The sequence below is a fragment of the Rhinatrema bivittatum genome, chromosome 15 (genome assembly GCF_901001135.1).
Source record: "Rhinatrema bivittatum chromosome 15, aRhiBiv1.1, whole genome shotgun sequence".
Taxonomy (NCBI): Eukaryota; Metazoa; Chordata; class Amphibia; order Gymnophiona; family Rhinatrematidae; genus Rhinatrema; species Rhinatrema bivittatum.
The window spans coordinates 40,451,332-40,466,033 of record NC_042629.1 but is presented as its reverse complement, the minus strand read 5'-3'; the positions used below and the strand labels follow the sequence as shown (position 1 = coordinate 40,466,033).

Genomic DNA, 14,702 nt, shown 5'->3' with positions numbered 1-14,702 from the left:
TTAACATGCATGTTAAGGGTCTTTTGTGCACACTAAAAATAGTAAATCCTTAATATGCAAGTTAAGACCATCCATCATCTCATTCACGTGTAAGCCCTAAACTTAGTGTTTCTTAGAGAGGGGTTGGGAGAGTGTGGCCCTAGAGGGAGCTGTTGCTTTCTCCTAGGACAAACAGGTTGGTAGTCCTCACAGATGGGTGACATCATCAGATGGAGCCCAGTACGGAAAACTTTTGTCATTGTTTCTAGAAGCTTTGACTGGCACACTGAGCATGCCCAGCATACCTCTATTTGCGTGTTCACGTGAGGACCCGTTCAGTCTCTTCTTTTCAGCGGTGCATTTGCCTCGTAGTTTTGGAGCTCAGCTCTTAAGAGTATTATTTTCTCATTTTTCCCGGTTCTTCTCTGTCCAAACACCAGGTCCCCCTTCTCCGGATGGTGTCCCCGTCTCAGCACCGTCTATTCCTGGTGTGTCACTTCTCGGTGGCCTGCCAGCCATCAACCGTTCGCTGGTTGTTCTTTTTTATGTCGTCATCAGGTTTTCGCCAGTGCCCCCAGTACCTGCAGACCATGTCCATCATGAGGTTTGTATCCTGTGCCTGGGGGCATCACACGACATCCGAGGGTGTCAGCTGTGCGACCAGATGACCCCCCCCCCCCCCCCCAAGGGCCGTTGTGTGCATCTTGATAAAATGGAGAAACATTTTGGCTTTCAAAAGTCTGCTCCATCCACGCCTACATCGGAATCATCGACGCCCCGGGGTTGAGGAGAACTGCTCGATATGCTTTCCCTTTCTACACCCCTGGTCTCATCGTCTAAGGACTGTGGAGTTGGTGACTACTCTTCCATGGTCTCTCCACTTTCAAAGACATCAGGATCCTCAGCTTCCTCGGCGCTGGGGAAAGACCGAGCCAAGCATCATGGGAGATCCTGGAAACACCAACACTGGTCGCCATTGACTTATTGCACTAGTCCTGGTACGGCACCAGCGACTGCCGTGCCACCACTGAAGCGACCCCGTGGTGAGGAGGCCGCACTCTCCGACAGGCTTGGGAGTCCCAGGCGTTCCCCACAGATATCAGTGCCGGGCACCATGCCTCCTTGGAGCTCCAAGGAAGTGCTGGTGACACCTTTTCCCCTTCACAGGACTTCCAGGAGGAGTTGGACCACAGGGTGCAGTGTGCAGCACTCCGAGCCCTACAGAGCATTGAACCACCACCGGCCCCCATACCGGTGACAGAGTCCACGCCATCCATCTTAGCGCCCCTGCTCAAGCATCTGGATGTCCTGTTGGGAGCCCTCCCAATGCAACTGGTGCCCAAGGGGACCCTCTGTTCCCCAGCGGCCACTGATGCTCCCCTCAGGTGCGATTCCCATCATTGGGTCCTCCAAGGAGGAAGATGCGCAACGACTGCCAACACCGTCCGGTGCAGTGGTCCCAAAGCCTTCGTTCTCTGAACTGTAGGACTGGGGATTTGCACAGACCTCACTCGTGTAGGCCCCACGGGGACCTCAGCGAGGAAGAGGGTCCTTATGATCCATGGGGAAATGACTCTTCTGAGTCTTTCTCAGAGATAATTGACAATCCTCTCTCAGAGCCTTTTCCACGGAGGAAAGGCATCGGTCTTGTTAGCGTTCTCCGGACAGAGTTAGCAATCTGTTGTAAAAGCTCTGTAGAGAAAGCTGGAAGTTAGCAATCTGTCAGAAAGCTCTGTTGTTAAAGCTGGTATAGCAATCTGTAGTTATTTAGAATAGTTGTGGGTGGATCCTTGGACCAGTGGCAGGTGACCATGCCCTCGGGGAATTCCCGAGAGGGACCACTGGTCAGGCTTAGTGTAGGAGACAGATAAAAAATAGTTCTTTTATTAGAGAATATGGTAAACTACCAGAGGTGGCAGTAGTGAGCTGGAAGCGCCCGGCTGGCTGTAGTCCCTCAGGTATTGGAACAGCGATCCCAGGGTGGCTGAGCTGTAGAAAACCTAAGGCAGTGAGTAGGCAGTATATGCAGAGTACTGGAACAAGTCCTTAATGGTAACACTCACACAATAGTCTCTTAAGGCAGCCCAGGAGATGGTATACATTATGCCCTTGAGGAGCGAGTATCTGTACCCAGGGAAAGCTCCGAGAGATAGATGGAAACTCACAATGTTGAAAGCAGCGATGACTTTCTAGCAGAAGTGGTATGCAGGAGCAAGTCCAGGACGTGGGCCCTCGAGGAGCGAGTACCGTTTCCGGACTGTGACCTGCAAAGAAAAAGAGAGAGCGAGGCCCCCGAGGAGCGGGTACCTCTAGTGAAGTCTGAGGAGGCAGAGTAGCTAGGGTCGTGGAAAGCGAATCCCATCCGCAGTGACCAGGAGGAAGCGAACCCCTTGCTAACTCGTCTTGTTAGCAAAAACTGAGATCTTAAATATCTGGAGCTGGTGATGTCATCTCAGGAGACGCCCCTGAGGTTCGCGCCAATGCTGGTACATCAATTGGGCCGCACGCGTGCCCTTAGGCATCTGGTCAACATGGCGGCTTGCAGCGTCGAGCTGGTCCGGGAACGCCGGAGGAGGACGGCCTGGAGATGCCGCAGCAGCTAGCCTTCCATCACCCCCGAAGGGAGTCGCCAACGAGGTAAGGTGGGTGGAGCAGAGATGTCGGACAGCGACGGACACAACAGGTCTCCCCCAGAGAACATCTCCTTCACAGGCTTTGTACGGACCATGGCCAAGGTCATCCCCTTCCATCTTCTTATGGAGGAGTATGCACGGCATAAGATGTTGGATGTCCTCCAGTTTATGGATACCTGGAAGGAGATAGTGGCTGTTCCCATCCACGATATTTTTAAGGACCTCCTTCTTCGGATGTGGGAACATCCAGTATCAATTGCCCCAGTAAATAGGAAGCCAGATGCCACCTATTTGGTGCAACAGACCTTGGGCTTTGAGAAGCACCTTCTCCCCCACCAGTCTGTGGTAGTGGAGTCCACTCTCAAACGAGCCAAATGCTCCTGCGCCCATGCTTCGGCCCCTCTGGGACGAGAGCATAGAGAGCTTGATGCCTTGGGGAGGAAGGTTTTCCAGGGTGCCATGCTCGTCGCTCAGTTAGCCTCTTTCCAATTGTACATGACCCAGTACAATTGGAACCTATGGAAGCAGGACCAAGAACTTGCAGAGCATCTCCCGCAACAGCAGCAGGAGTTGTTGTCTGCTATCATGCAACAAGGTCTTGAAACGGGAAAACATGAGGTGAGATCCACCTACGATGTCTTCAAAACCGTTGCCAGGGTGGCCGCCGTGGACATTGGTGCCCATAGAATGGCCTTGCTCTGTGCTTCCAACCTACGGCCAGAGGTCCAGGAGAAGTTGGCTGACCTCCCCTGTACAGGAGAGAATCTTTTTGGGGACAAGGTCAGGGATGTGGTAGCCCAGTTGAAGGATCTCCATGAAACCCTTCAACAGCTATCCGCCAGTGCTTTGGACCCACCGTCCTCCGTATGGCAACCTTCCTGACCCAGTTCTAAGAGTTCATTCTATAGGCACTGGAAATATTATCCCCTTGCCTCCCGAACTTGCATGCCCGATACTGCTTCCAGGGGCTGCTCCCATCAACAGATAACTCCTAGACCCCAGCCAGCCCACCAACAGACCCCGGCTATGGGGTTTTGACTAGAGGCAAGGGAGCATGAGTCAGCACATAGCACCCTTGCCATCCGATCCCCCAGTGGAGGGCAGACTTTTCTGCTTTGCCCATCATTGGTCAATCATCACCTCGGATCGATGGGTCCTCACTATTATTTGTCAGAGGTATCGACTGAACTTCAGAGAAATCCTGGAGGACTCTCCCCCATGTCCATCGTCCACCCAACAGGGCATACTTCTCACAGCACTCTCCACCCTCCTAATGGTGGGATCAGTAGAACCTGTTCCCCGTCACCAGCAGGGTCGAGGGTTCTATTCAAGGTATTTCTTGATACCTAAGAGAACTGGAGGCTTGTGCCCCATTCTCAATCTCAGGGCTTTGAACAACTTCCTCAGAAAGGAAAAGTTCAAAATGGTTTCTCTGGATACTATGATCTCCCTGCTCAAAAAGAGGGACTGGCTCTGCTCCTTTGACCTCAAGGAAGCCTATGCCCACATCGCAGTCTTCCCCAGAGACAGGAAGTATCTGCGCTTTGTGATGGGGAAGGCGCACTACCAATACAGAGTGCTGCCATTTGGATTGGCCTCAGCCCCTCGCGTCTTCACCAAATGCCTGGTAGTGGTGGCAGCGCAACTCAGACGCCATGCGGTGCACATCTTTCCTTATCTAGATGACTGGTTGGTCTAAAGCGATTCCCCAGCAGGAGCGCTCGATGCTTTGGCCTTTACCATGCAGGCACTGCAGTCTCTGGGGTTTCGTTATCAACAACCCGAAATCCCACCTCTGCCCGTCTCCCCAGCTGGACTTTATAGGAGCCAGGTTAGACACGGCTCAGCAAAAACGTTCTTGCCCCGTGATCGGGCCCTTGCCCTATCTTTGCTGGCAGCCTTGCTGCACAACAGACAGTGTGTGAGTGCTTGCCTACTGCTTCGCTTTTTAGGCCATATGGCAGCTTCTGTTCATGTTACCCCATTAGCCCGCCTCTGCATGCGCAGAGCACAATGGACGTTGCAGTCCCAATGGCAGCATGCATCCCAGGACCTCGAGGCCCATGTCTCCCTCACACCACCTCTGCGGGTCTCTCTATTCTGGTGGGAGAATCTCTCTAAACTGGAGCAGGCTGCCTCACCTCAAATAGTGCTTATGACTGATGCCTCCCCCCAGGGCCGGGGGCCCATGTGGACAAACTCTACATGCAGGGTCGATGGACCGCTCAGGAAGCTCTGTGTTAGATAAACTTCTTGGAGCTTCGGGCAATTCATTACACACTTTGGGCATTCTGAGACTGCTTGCCCCACAAAGCAGTCCTGATCCAAATGGACAATCAGGTTGTGATGTGGTACATCAACAAACAGGAAGGCACAGGCTTGTTCCCCCTCTGCCAGGAGGCTGTGCATATCTGGTCCTCGGCTCTATTGCAATGGATGTCTCTAAAAGAAATATACCTGCCCGAGTTGCTGAACATGTTGGTAGACCATCTAAACTGCTATCTTCAACCGCACAAGTGGTCACTGGACCCAAAAATGGCAGTCCAGATCTTCCACCTGTGGGGAACTCCGGATGTGGACCTGTTTGCTTCCCTGTTCAACTCCAAGGTGAGCAATTTTTGCTCCCTATTCAGGACAGACGAGCGTCTGCCCTCTAACTCCTAGGGACCTAGGAGTCTTAATTGATAATCACTTAAATTTAAAAACTTTCATCAACCGCACTACAAAGGACGGCTTCTACAAATTACAGATATTGAAAAGAATAAAACCACTTCTTCATTTTCAAGACTTCAGAACAGTCCTACAATCCATAATTTTCTCCAAGATAGACTACTGCAACTCTATCTTGCTAGGTCTCCCTTCCTCATCCTTAAAACCACTCCAGATGCTGCAAAACGCTACTGCCAGGATTTTAACAAACGCCAGAAGAAGAGATCACATCTCCCCCATTCTCAAAAAATTACACTGGCTCCCAATTCACTTCAGAATACTCCACAAGACCATCACCATCATCCATAAAACCATCTACTCTCAAGCCCCACTCAATCTTCAGATACCATTCAGACTATACTCCTCGTCAAGACCAATCAGAGAAGCATACAGAGGATCCCTACACGTTCCACAAACAAAAGTTACACACCATCAAACATTCAGAGAACGGGCCTTTTCCACCGCTGGACCATCATTATGGAATACCATTCCCCCCGACCTCAGACAGGAACCTTGCCTACCAACATTCAGAAAAAGGCTAAAGACATGGTTGTTTAGGCAAGCCTTTCCTGATCACAACTGACAATCACAATGGACTCTCATAACTTTCTCCAAAAATACTACATCCACTTGTAAATTGTCCCATTAACACTATGTAATTAATCTGAACACTATGTAATTAATTAATTTATTGTAATTGACTAAATTGTTCCAGCTACTCTTCTTCTCCAAGTTCTAATTTTCCCTTGTTTATTGTAACTTTCTTCGCTACATATCAACACCAGTTTTCGTTCAATGTTATCACTCCCCTGTTTTCTGTAAACCGGCATGATATGATTTTATCATGAATGCCGGTATAAAAAAACTTTAAATAAATAAATAAATAAATAACACCTTCGCTCCTGTATATCTACCCGCCTCTTACACGTCTCATGAAAACTCTCCTGAAGCTCCAGCGGGACCAGGGGACCATGATCCTAGTAGTGCTGCACTGGCCCAGGCAGGTCTGGCTTCCCCTCCTTCAGAACCTGTCTATCAGGGATCCCATTCGCCTGGGGACTGCACCCAATCTGATAACATAGAATCAGGGCACTCTGTGCCATCTGAACCTCCAGGCGTTAGCCTTGACAGCTTGGATGTTGAGTACCTAGTCCTTCAGCTCCTGAATCTCTCAGAAAATGTCACCCTAGTGCTGGTAGCTTCCAGGAAGCCTTCCATTAGGAAGTCTTACCCGTTGAAGTGGAAGAGGTTCTTGGTGTGGTGTGCAGGGAATGGATTAGATCCATTTACATGCCCACTTCCCAGATTCTTGGACTATTTGTGGCACCTTTCCGAGGCTGGGCTTAAAACCACCTCGGTCAGAGTCCATCTGAGCACAATTAGGGCTTACCATTGGGGTGTTGCAGGCACACCTATCTCGTTCCAGCCTATCGTAGATCGCTTTATGCGGGGCCTGCTGCAGCTAAAGCCGCCTCTGCGGCCCCCCCATGGTTTCCTGAGATCTCAATATTGTGCTGGCATGGGTCATGCACCCTCCTTTTGAGCCTATGCGCATCTATGAGCTTAAATTCCTCACCTGGAAGGTCCTATTTCTAGTGGCGGTTACTTCGGCTCACAGGGTCAGCGAGCTTCAGGTCTTGGTGATGTTCCCACTTTACACGAAATTCTTTCATGATGGTATGGGCCTGCATATGCATCCCAAGTTCTTGCCTAAGATCATGACTGATTTTCATCTTAATCAGTCCATTCTGTTAGCCACGTTTTTTCCGAGGCCCCATTCCCATCAGGGGGAATGGGCTTTGCATACTTTGGATTGCACGAGAGCCCTGACCTTCTACTTAGAACACTCAGCAGACCATAGACAGTCCACCCAGCTGTTTTTACCTTTTGATAAGAACAGATTGGGGGTCGCAGTGGGTATACAGACCTTATCTAACTGGCCAGCGGATTGCATCTCATTCTGCTATGCACAATCGGGTTTTCAGCTAGAAACCAGAGTTAAAGCTCACTCTGGAGGGCTATGGCGGCATTAGTGGCCCACTTACGGGTGGTCCCCATCGCTGAAATCTGCAGGACTGCAGCATGGAGCTCCCTACACATGTTCGCCACCCATTACTGCTTGGACAAGGATAGTCGACAAGATTGTAAATCCGGCCAATCTGTCCTATGCAATCTCTTTCAAACATAAACCCATCTCTTCCTACCTAGGGCCTCCTACTTGAGATCAGGCTGTCTCCCTACCGTGCAACAATACCTCAGTTGATGTTGTGCCCATTGGCACCTTGTTCGGCACATGTTGCTCTTGATTTTTGCCGGAAACAGCCTGGAGCTTGGTATTCACCCATCTGTGAGGACTACCATCCTTCTTGTCCTAGGAGAAAGCACAGTTGCTTACCTGTAACAGGTGTTCTCCTAGGACAGCTGGATGTTAGTCCACAGGAAATCCGCCCACCTCCCCGCAGAGCTGGGTTCTCTTGCGTTTTCTTATTTTACTTTTTCACTCGTATTGTGCTATGTTACGAGACTGAAGGGGAATCTCACGAGGATAGTGGCATGCTGGGCATGTTCAGTGTGCCAGTCGAAGCTTCTAGAAACATTGACAAACGTTTTCCGTGCTGGGCTCCATCTGATGATGTCACCCATCTGTAAGGACTAACATCCTGCTGTCCTAGGAGAACATCTGTTATAGGTAAGCAACTGCGCTTTTGTGGAGTGTATGTGAAAGGGTGTTGTCCCAGCAGGAGCTTTTGCTTCTTTCCTATATAGATAGAAAAAGAGAGAAATTTATAGAGGTAAAGGGGTTAACACATTATAATGTACATTAGGTTTCAAAAAGTGCTTTTAAAAGGAGAGATTGATTTTACTATAAACATGGACAAAATCCCCCAAAGGCACTTCAATGTGGAGTGGCAGAGAGACAGATTGGTGCATGATCTTATTCTGCACGTGTGACAGCTGAAGTGGAAAATGAACAAAAACAGTTTGGGTTTGTTTGCAAGAGCACTCCAGATACACTCTGTCCCTACTACCACTAAAGAATGACTAACGAATCCAATTTGTCACTAATTAGCTGCCCCTGGAAACGGCACCTAACACAGGGTGCAAGGTTAAAGCTTTAATATGCCAAAGGTGCCTCATCAAATCTGCATTACTGAGAAGTAAAGTGAGAATTTTCATACACCATAGATACAGCGCAATGGAAGAAAGGACTTTGCTGATGACATGAAAGAGGAAAATGTATTTAAAGCTGATGAAGTAGCATAAAAATGGAAGATGCACACTTTATGGAATCAATCCATGTGTGTAAATGTTAATGAATTGCACATGGTTGCAGATTCTCAGTAGAATAAGTTTACAGTATATAAAGGGTGACCAGGGTGCTTGTGGGGATATTGGTCCAGCAGTTTTTCCTGCTTCTTTGGGCATCCAGTGCAATTATAATTGCCTGATTGAATCAAAATCTTTCCAGCCACCATCAAGCATTGCTGCCAACTTACAGGTCGATACAGTAACGTGCGGTTGAAGATTTCCCGTCTGTAACGTGCTGGGAGCGCACAATACAGACGAGTAAGGCCATCCAGCGATACAGTCTCCAGTTTCACGCGTCCTTAGCGCTTCCTAAAATAGACACATAACCCTTTCCGCACCCAGCATGTAGATGATGTGTAAATGAACGAATTAGCTGTATAATGAAGGAATTAGCTATTCCCCTCCGATACTGTAACGGGCGCTGATATTATCTCCTTAGTAACCCGCTGTTTTGCCGCGGCCTTAACGTGTTAGTTTACCGCCTCCCCCTAGTAGGTGTTAGGACTGTGAGTCTTGTAGCAAACCCATCGACACCACTTAAAATACTGAAACACAATAAAACACAATAAAAAAAAAAGCGAGACAGAGATGATCGAGAAAATGTAATGCTGTGGGACACATAAAAACCTGTCAGAAAAAAAAATAAAAATTTTTAAATACCTGTCGGAGGGCCGCGTGGGTCCAGGCGGGCGGCGGCGGGAGCCGGGGAGCGAGTGGTCGCGTGTAAAATCTAGGCCGCGGGCGGGTGGGCGCCTGTTCCAAGCAGCGGTGGGGGCAGGTGGACGCGCAATAGTCTCAGACGGGCGGCGGGATCCGGGCAGAGGGAGCCAGCGGCGAAAACGGCCTCCGGCTCCCTCTGCCTGGATGAATGCACGGCAGTGAAGGAATGGCCTTGCGATTTCAGCGCTCAAGGCAGTCACGGCATGTGACTGCCTTGAGCGCTGAAATCGCACGGCCATTCATCCAGGCAGAGGGAGCTTCTGCCTGGTTGAATGCACGGCCCCCGCCGGAATGGATGCCCGTGCGATTTCGGTAGTCACGTGACTTGCTACAGTCACGTGACTACCGAAATCGCACGGGCATTCATTCCGGCGGGGGCCGTGCATTCAACCAGGCAGAGGCTCCCTCTGCCTGGATGAATGGCCGTGCGATTTCAGCGCTCACTGCCTTGAGCGCTGAAATCGCACGGCCATTCCTTAACTGCCGTGCATTCATCCAGGCAGGCCGGCTCCCTCTGCCTGTATGAATGGCCGTGCGATTTCAGCGCTCAAGGCAGTTACGGCATGTGACTGCCTTGAGCGCTGAAATCGCACGGAGAGGAGAGGGGAGAAGGGACGGAGGAGAGAATCGCACGGAGAGGAGGGGAGGGGAGGATCGCACGGAGAGGAGGGGAGGGGAGGATCGCACGGAGAGGAGGGGAGGATCGCACGGAGGAGAATCGCACGGAGAGGAGAAGGGAGAAGGGACTACCGTAGCAGGCCCGAGCCTTGCTACTTTTTCGGTTTTTTGTTTTTTTTTTTTGCTTCGGGAGGAGGGGACCGGACGGGGCTGCAGGAGACCGGACGGGCTGGACCAGAGACCGGACGGGGCCAGGGCAGGTAAGCGGGGGCTGGGGGAAAGTTTGCTGAGCATCGGGGAACATCTGGTACCTGTCATTTCAAATGTTATTTGAAATGACATTTGAAATAACAGATACCAGCGCGGCCGTGAAGCGTTAGGCCCGTGAACCCAGGATACTGTATAGGCGCTCTATACAGTAAAATGGGTTGCGCGGTCCTAACACTTGCCTAAGGCTTCGCAGCCGCGGCATGCATTTGCATGCAATTAGAAGAGAGTATCGGGCGCTAAGTGAAGAGAACTGTGCGTGCGGGGAGGAAGGGTGCGCCTGACACTGCCGCACTGTTTCTACCGCGGCCTTACAGTATCGAGCTGTTAGCCGGGTAAGCAAGCCAAAAGCGCAACCCTTTTTCATGAAGAAGGCATTTTACCTCTGTAAAGGCCTCACATTTGCACATAGTTTCTCCAAGGTAATCCATGAAAATAAAAATCTGCCAGTTCTGATATTCTAAATGCTCCCGCTCTCTCGATCGATGAAGACTCCATTTTTTGTTTGAAATTAATGGAGCTGTACTGGTAATGCACGATGCCTCTTACTATCACCGTGTACACCTCCTGCCACTCTGTGTACATGGTCCACCTGGAAATCAAGCACATTATCCACCAGGCCTTAGTACCGTCGCCAGGAATTTCTTTAATAAAGGCAAAGATATCAGCTCCTTCCTCATTCTCTGGCATACCTAGCACTCGTACATCGCTCCGACAGGACCTGTCCTCAAGAACCACCTGATTCCGGAACTTGACGATCAAATTAGCAGCTCCCGATTCCTAGCACTCCATCGCTGAAGCACACTGTTTGAACACTTCGACCCTAGGGAAGAGCCGATCAATTTTGCCACACCCTTCTGACATTGCTTGTTTAATTGATTGTAAGTCTTGGATAAGCCATCTCAAAGGGCTCTAATCTCTTTGAAAACCTGAGAAGATTCAGCTTCTGCCTCTCTAGCGTCTGGCGCTTTACTGACCAACATGGCCTTGACACTTGCAGCAGTTGACTCGCCTCAGCCAATAGACTCCTTGTAATAGTAATTTATTTAGCCAGATTTTTCACCAAAATTTTGCATTCTCCGGGTGCCCATACTGGATTGCTATTGGAGTAATTAGGATATGGGGAGAGATGAGTCTAAATTATGATAATTGAGCTGGGGAACCGACGGAGCTTCATAAAGAGAAGCCATTGCCATTTGCCTCCGAGTGCTCCCCACCCCGATTCTATTCCATATATCTTTGTCACTGCAATGACAGCTCTCTTGCTGGGAACCATGGCTCCTTCTGGAACCCAGTAAAAGAGTGCACTGGACCCAGTCAGGTGTCATCACTAAGCAATTGCTGGATCTCTATCCAATAGAAAGTACTCCCACTTTTCCTTAAATTAGGCATATAGCCCAGCCTGCAAAAACATTGATAAAGGTCTTCTGTAAGACAGTGAAATAGCCTACTAAGGCATTTCACACTGTCTAAAATTCAATAGCATCTGGGGGTTTGTGTTCATTGTGTAGTGCTACTCCAGGAATAGCCTACTGGTAAGATTCTTGACAATCACCTACAGAAACAATTCAATAGAATGTTTATTTGCTAACATTTGCAGTTTATTTTCTAATATTTTGCTTCCTAAGACTAAAAGGTTCCCTTATAATGGGAAGGAATTCACGATAGGATCCCTCTTCTTTGAACTTGAACTAAAAGAGAAATAGCTAGTGTTTCAACAGACAGAAGAAAATGTATCTTTTTTGACCCTAATTAAAAACACAGCAAGGTAAACATTTCAAAATTAAACTCTCTAGCAGAGGAAATTAAATATCTACAACAATTCTTGGTGGAAATATTGTTGGGTCAGGGCAGTAATTTAATCTTCTGCAGATTTTAAGAAGTGACCTGGTTGAAATTTCGAAGTCAGTCTTTCATGCTTCATTTTTTTCTGGTTGCAAAAGAAGTTCTTGCTCACCTACTTGGTTCACATTTACATTTTGTATTGATATGGCCAGAACCTCTTCCCAGACAGCAGGGAGCAGGAGGTGTAAGGCACAGCCCCACAGTTGCTGCAGCATCTCAGGCATAAAACAAATATACTTTGGATCAATCTAAATAAATAAATGAATTCTGTGGCAAAAACTGGAAAAATCTGAAGCATGTTGGCAAACATTTCCATCTTTTATATTATAAAAATTAAGTCATTTTCCAACCTTGCTTGTGTCTGTATAATTTTTTTTTTTTTATTGGGGGAGGAAAAAGGATCTTAAGTATCAGTACGGGATGAGATCTCTGGGATAGGCAAAAGAGAAGGAAAGGGTGAGAGGATCAGGGATGGGGAGAGGAAAGGAGGAGGATTAGGGTGAAGAGATGGTGAAAGTACTGGGGATAGGAGGAAAGGAGTAAGAGGAGGAAAGAAGACTAGAGATGGGGAAGGAGTATGAGAAGGTGAAAGGACTGGGGATAGGGAGGAGTATGAGAAGGAAAGAGGGCTGAGGATGGGGGGAGGATGGGAGAGGAGAAGTAGAAAGGGATGGGGAGGATGGGAGATGGGGAAGGCAGAGGAAAGGGGAAAATCAGGAATCTGTGATGGGAAGAAAAGAGGGGAGGGTTGGAGGTTTGGGGATTAAGAAAGTGGGGGGGGGGGGGGGGGGGGGGGGGGGGGTTCCAGGATCTGGGGGATAGGATCAAGGGAGAGAGAACCTGAATAGTAGTGGGTGGGGGAAAGGGAAATGGAAGTGGAGGAGGGAGATATCCCTACTATGCTCTGGACTTGCTCCCCCATACAACTCCTCTCTGACCTCTCCATCTGGCACACACATACCAGCACCAACCCGTTCTCTCTCTCTCACTCTCTCCCTCTCTCACACACACACACCTGTCCCGTTCTCCCCATTTGATCCACTCTCATTCCTCAGCCTTTCCTCTCACCCCCAATGATCCACATTCAGCCCCTCCCAATCTTACTAAAATTATCTCCCTTTGCTCTCTGTGCTCCAAGCTCACTCTCCTCCTATTTTGTACCCTGTATGCTGCCTGGGAAGGTAGGGGTAGGATCAGGAAACAGAGACCTGTTCTCTGCTGAGTGAGATTTAGCACAGCTAGAAGGCAATAAATCTTCAGCCAGCCTGCTGCCCCCCTACCCACACACCCCCATTCACCCAGATTTTTGCCACTTTAGGCACACCTAGTCTGCCTTTTGACAAATCCAGGCCTGTTTGTGTGAATAGCTTTGGCTGAAATTTGATAGGAGAGCCTCTCACTGAGGTTCCAACACTCTTGCCAAATTTAAGCCTAATCTAGCCAAAGAGCCCCCCAAGAGTTGTGCCAAGAGAGCAGGAGAGTTCTTGAACAGGCAGAAGTGGATAAAAATTGACGCTTAACACACAGACTATGAAATGCACTTTCTTTATGGCACACTAAAAGCTTAAATTTCTTCAGCTTGTCCTTTTTTTTTTTTTTTTTATAAAATAACTTTCTACACCATTGGTCCTTCAACAGTGCTGTCCATTATTTCTTCCCATCCCCTTCTAATCAACACTCATAGAGGCCTCCAAAGCCCCCATCAGCACTGTTTTTCTTTCCTCCTTATAGTGGCAGAAACAGTGCTGATAGCCTGCTATGTGTATAGATTTTTTTCCCCCCTCTTCCACCTACTCCATTTCTGTTTTATCGCTTCTCCTTTCTCTCTATCAGTTAGAGATTGTAACATCACATTGATCCTTTATTCAATTAGCCCTCTTTTGATTGAAAGGTATCACACTTGACCCATTCCAGATAGTAAACACAGTACTGGAATTCACATTCCAAGAACAATAATTCACCAAAATAGAAATAAGCATATTCCAGTATTCCCGCCCAACCTGTAAAACAGCTGAAGATAGATGACAAAATTATTTTTGTTCTGCGTTACAGACTTTGTCCATTATGAGCTCAGAGAGAGTGAAAACTAAGCACCCCTCTGTCTTCTGCCAGCACACTACAGAGCTCAGGCCTTTTTTTCATCAGAGCTGAGATACCAGACTGCTGTAGTGATTACACTTAATGTGACACTGCACGGTTTTGAACATCTCGTGCTTGCTAATGCTCAAAATTGCTCTTTAGGTTGCTAAACATTCCTCAGAGAGAAATGTACAAAAACTGAAATAATGCATTCTGCAGAGTCTAAAACTGAAATCTAAAAAGGGTAATTTCTGCAGAGAGTAAAGCTTAAGCAACATGGTCTAGAGACATTGGACGGAGACTGTCGGTAACAGTTTTAATGGTGCAAATGGGTGGTGGACAGAATTTGAATAGAAGCATCCTGGAGCAATTACTCTGCATTACTGGGAGAAAGTCATTGTCTGACATGTAATGGGTGTTGCTGGGGTTTTAACTTTACAATGGATACGATACAGGAATTGTTGCACATTAAGCAGTACTACCATGGAATGAATAGAAACAAAATCAAAATGGAGCATGGAAAACCCAAAAATATGCAAATTA

General features: G+C 48.3%; 1 protein-coding gene across 4 annotated transcripts in view; it reads left to right on the top strand.

Annotated features, from left to right (window-relative positions):
• Positions 1–14,702, top strand: part of LSAMP (limbic system associated membrane protein) — a 1,673,925-nt gene that overhangs the window by 1,301,527 nt on the left and 357,696 nt on the right. The window lies entirely within an intron of this gene.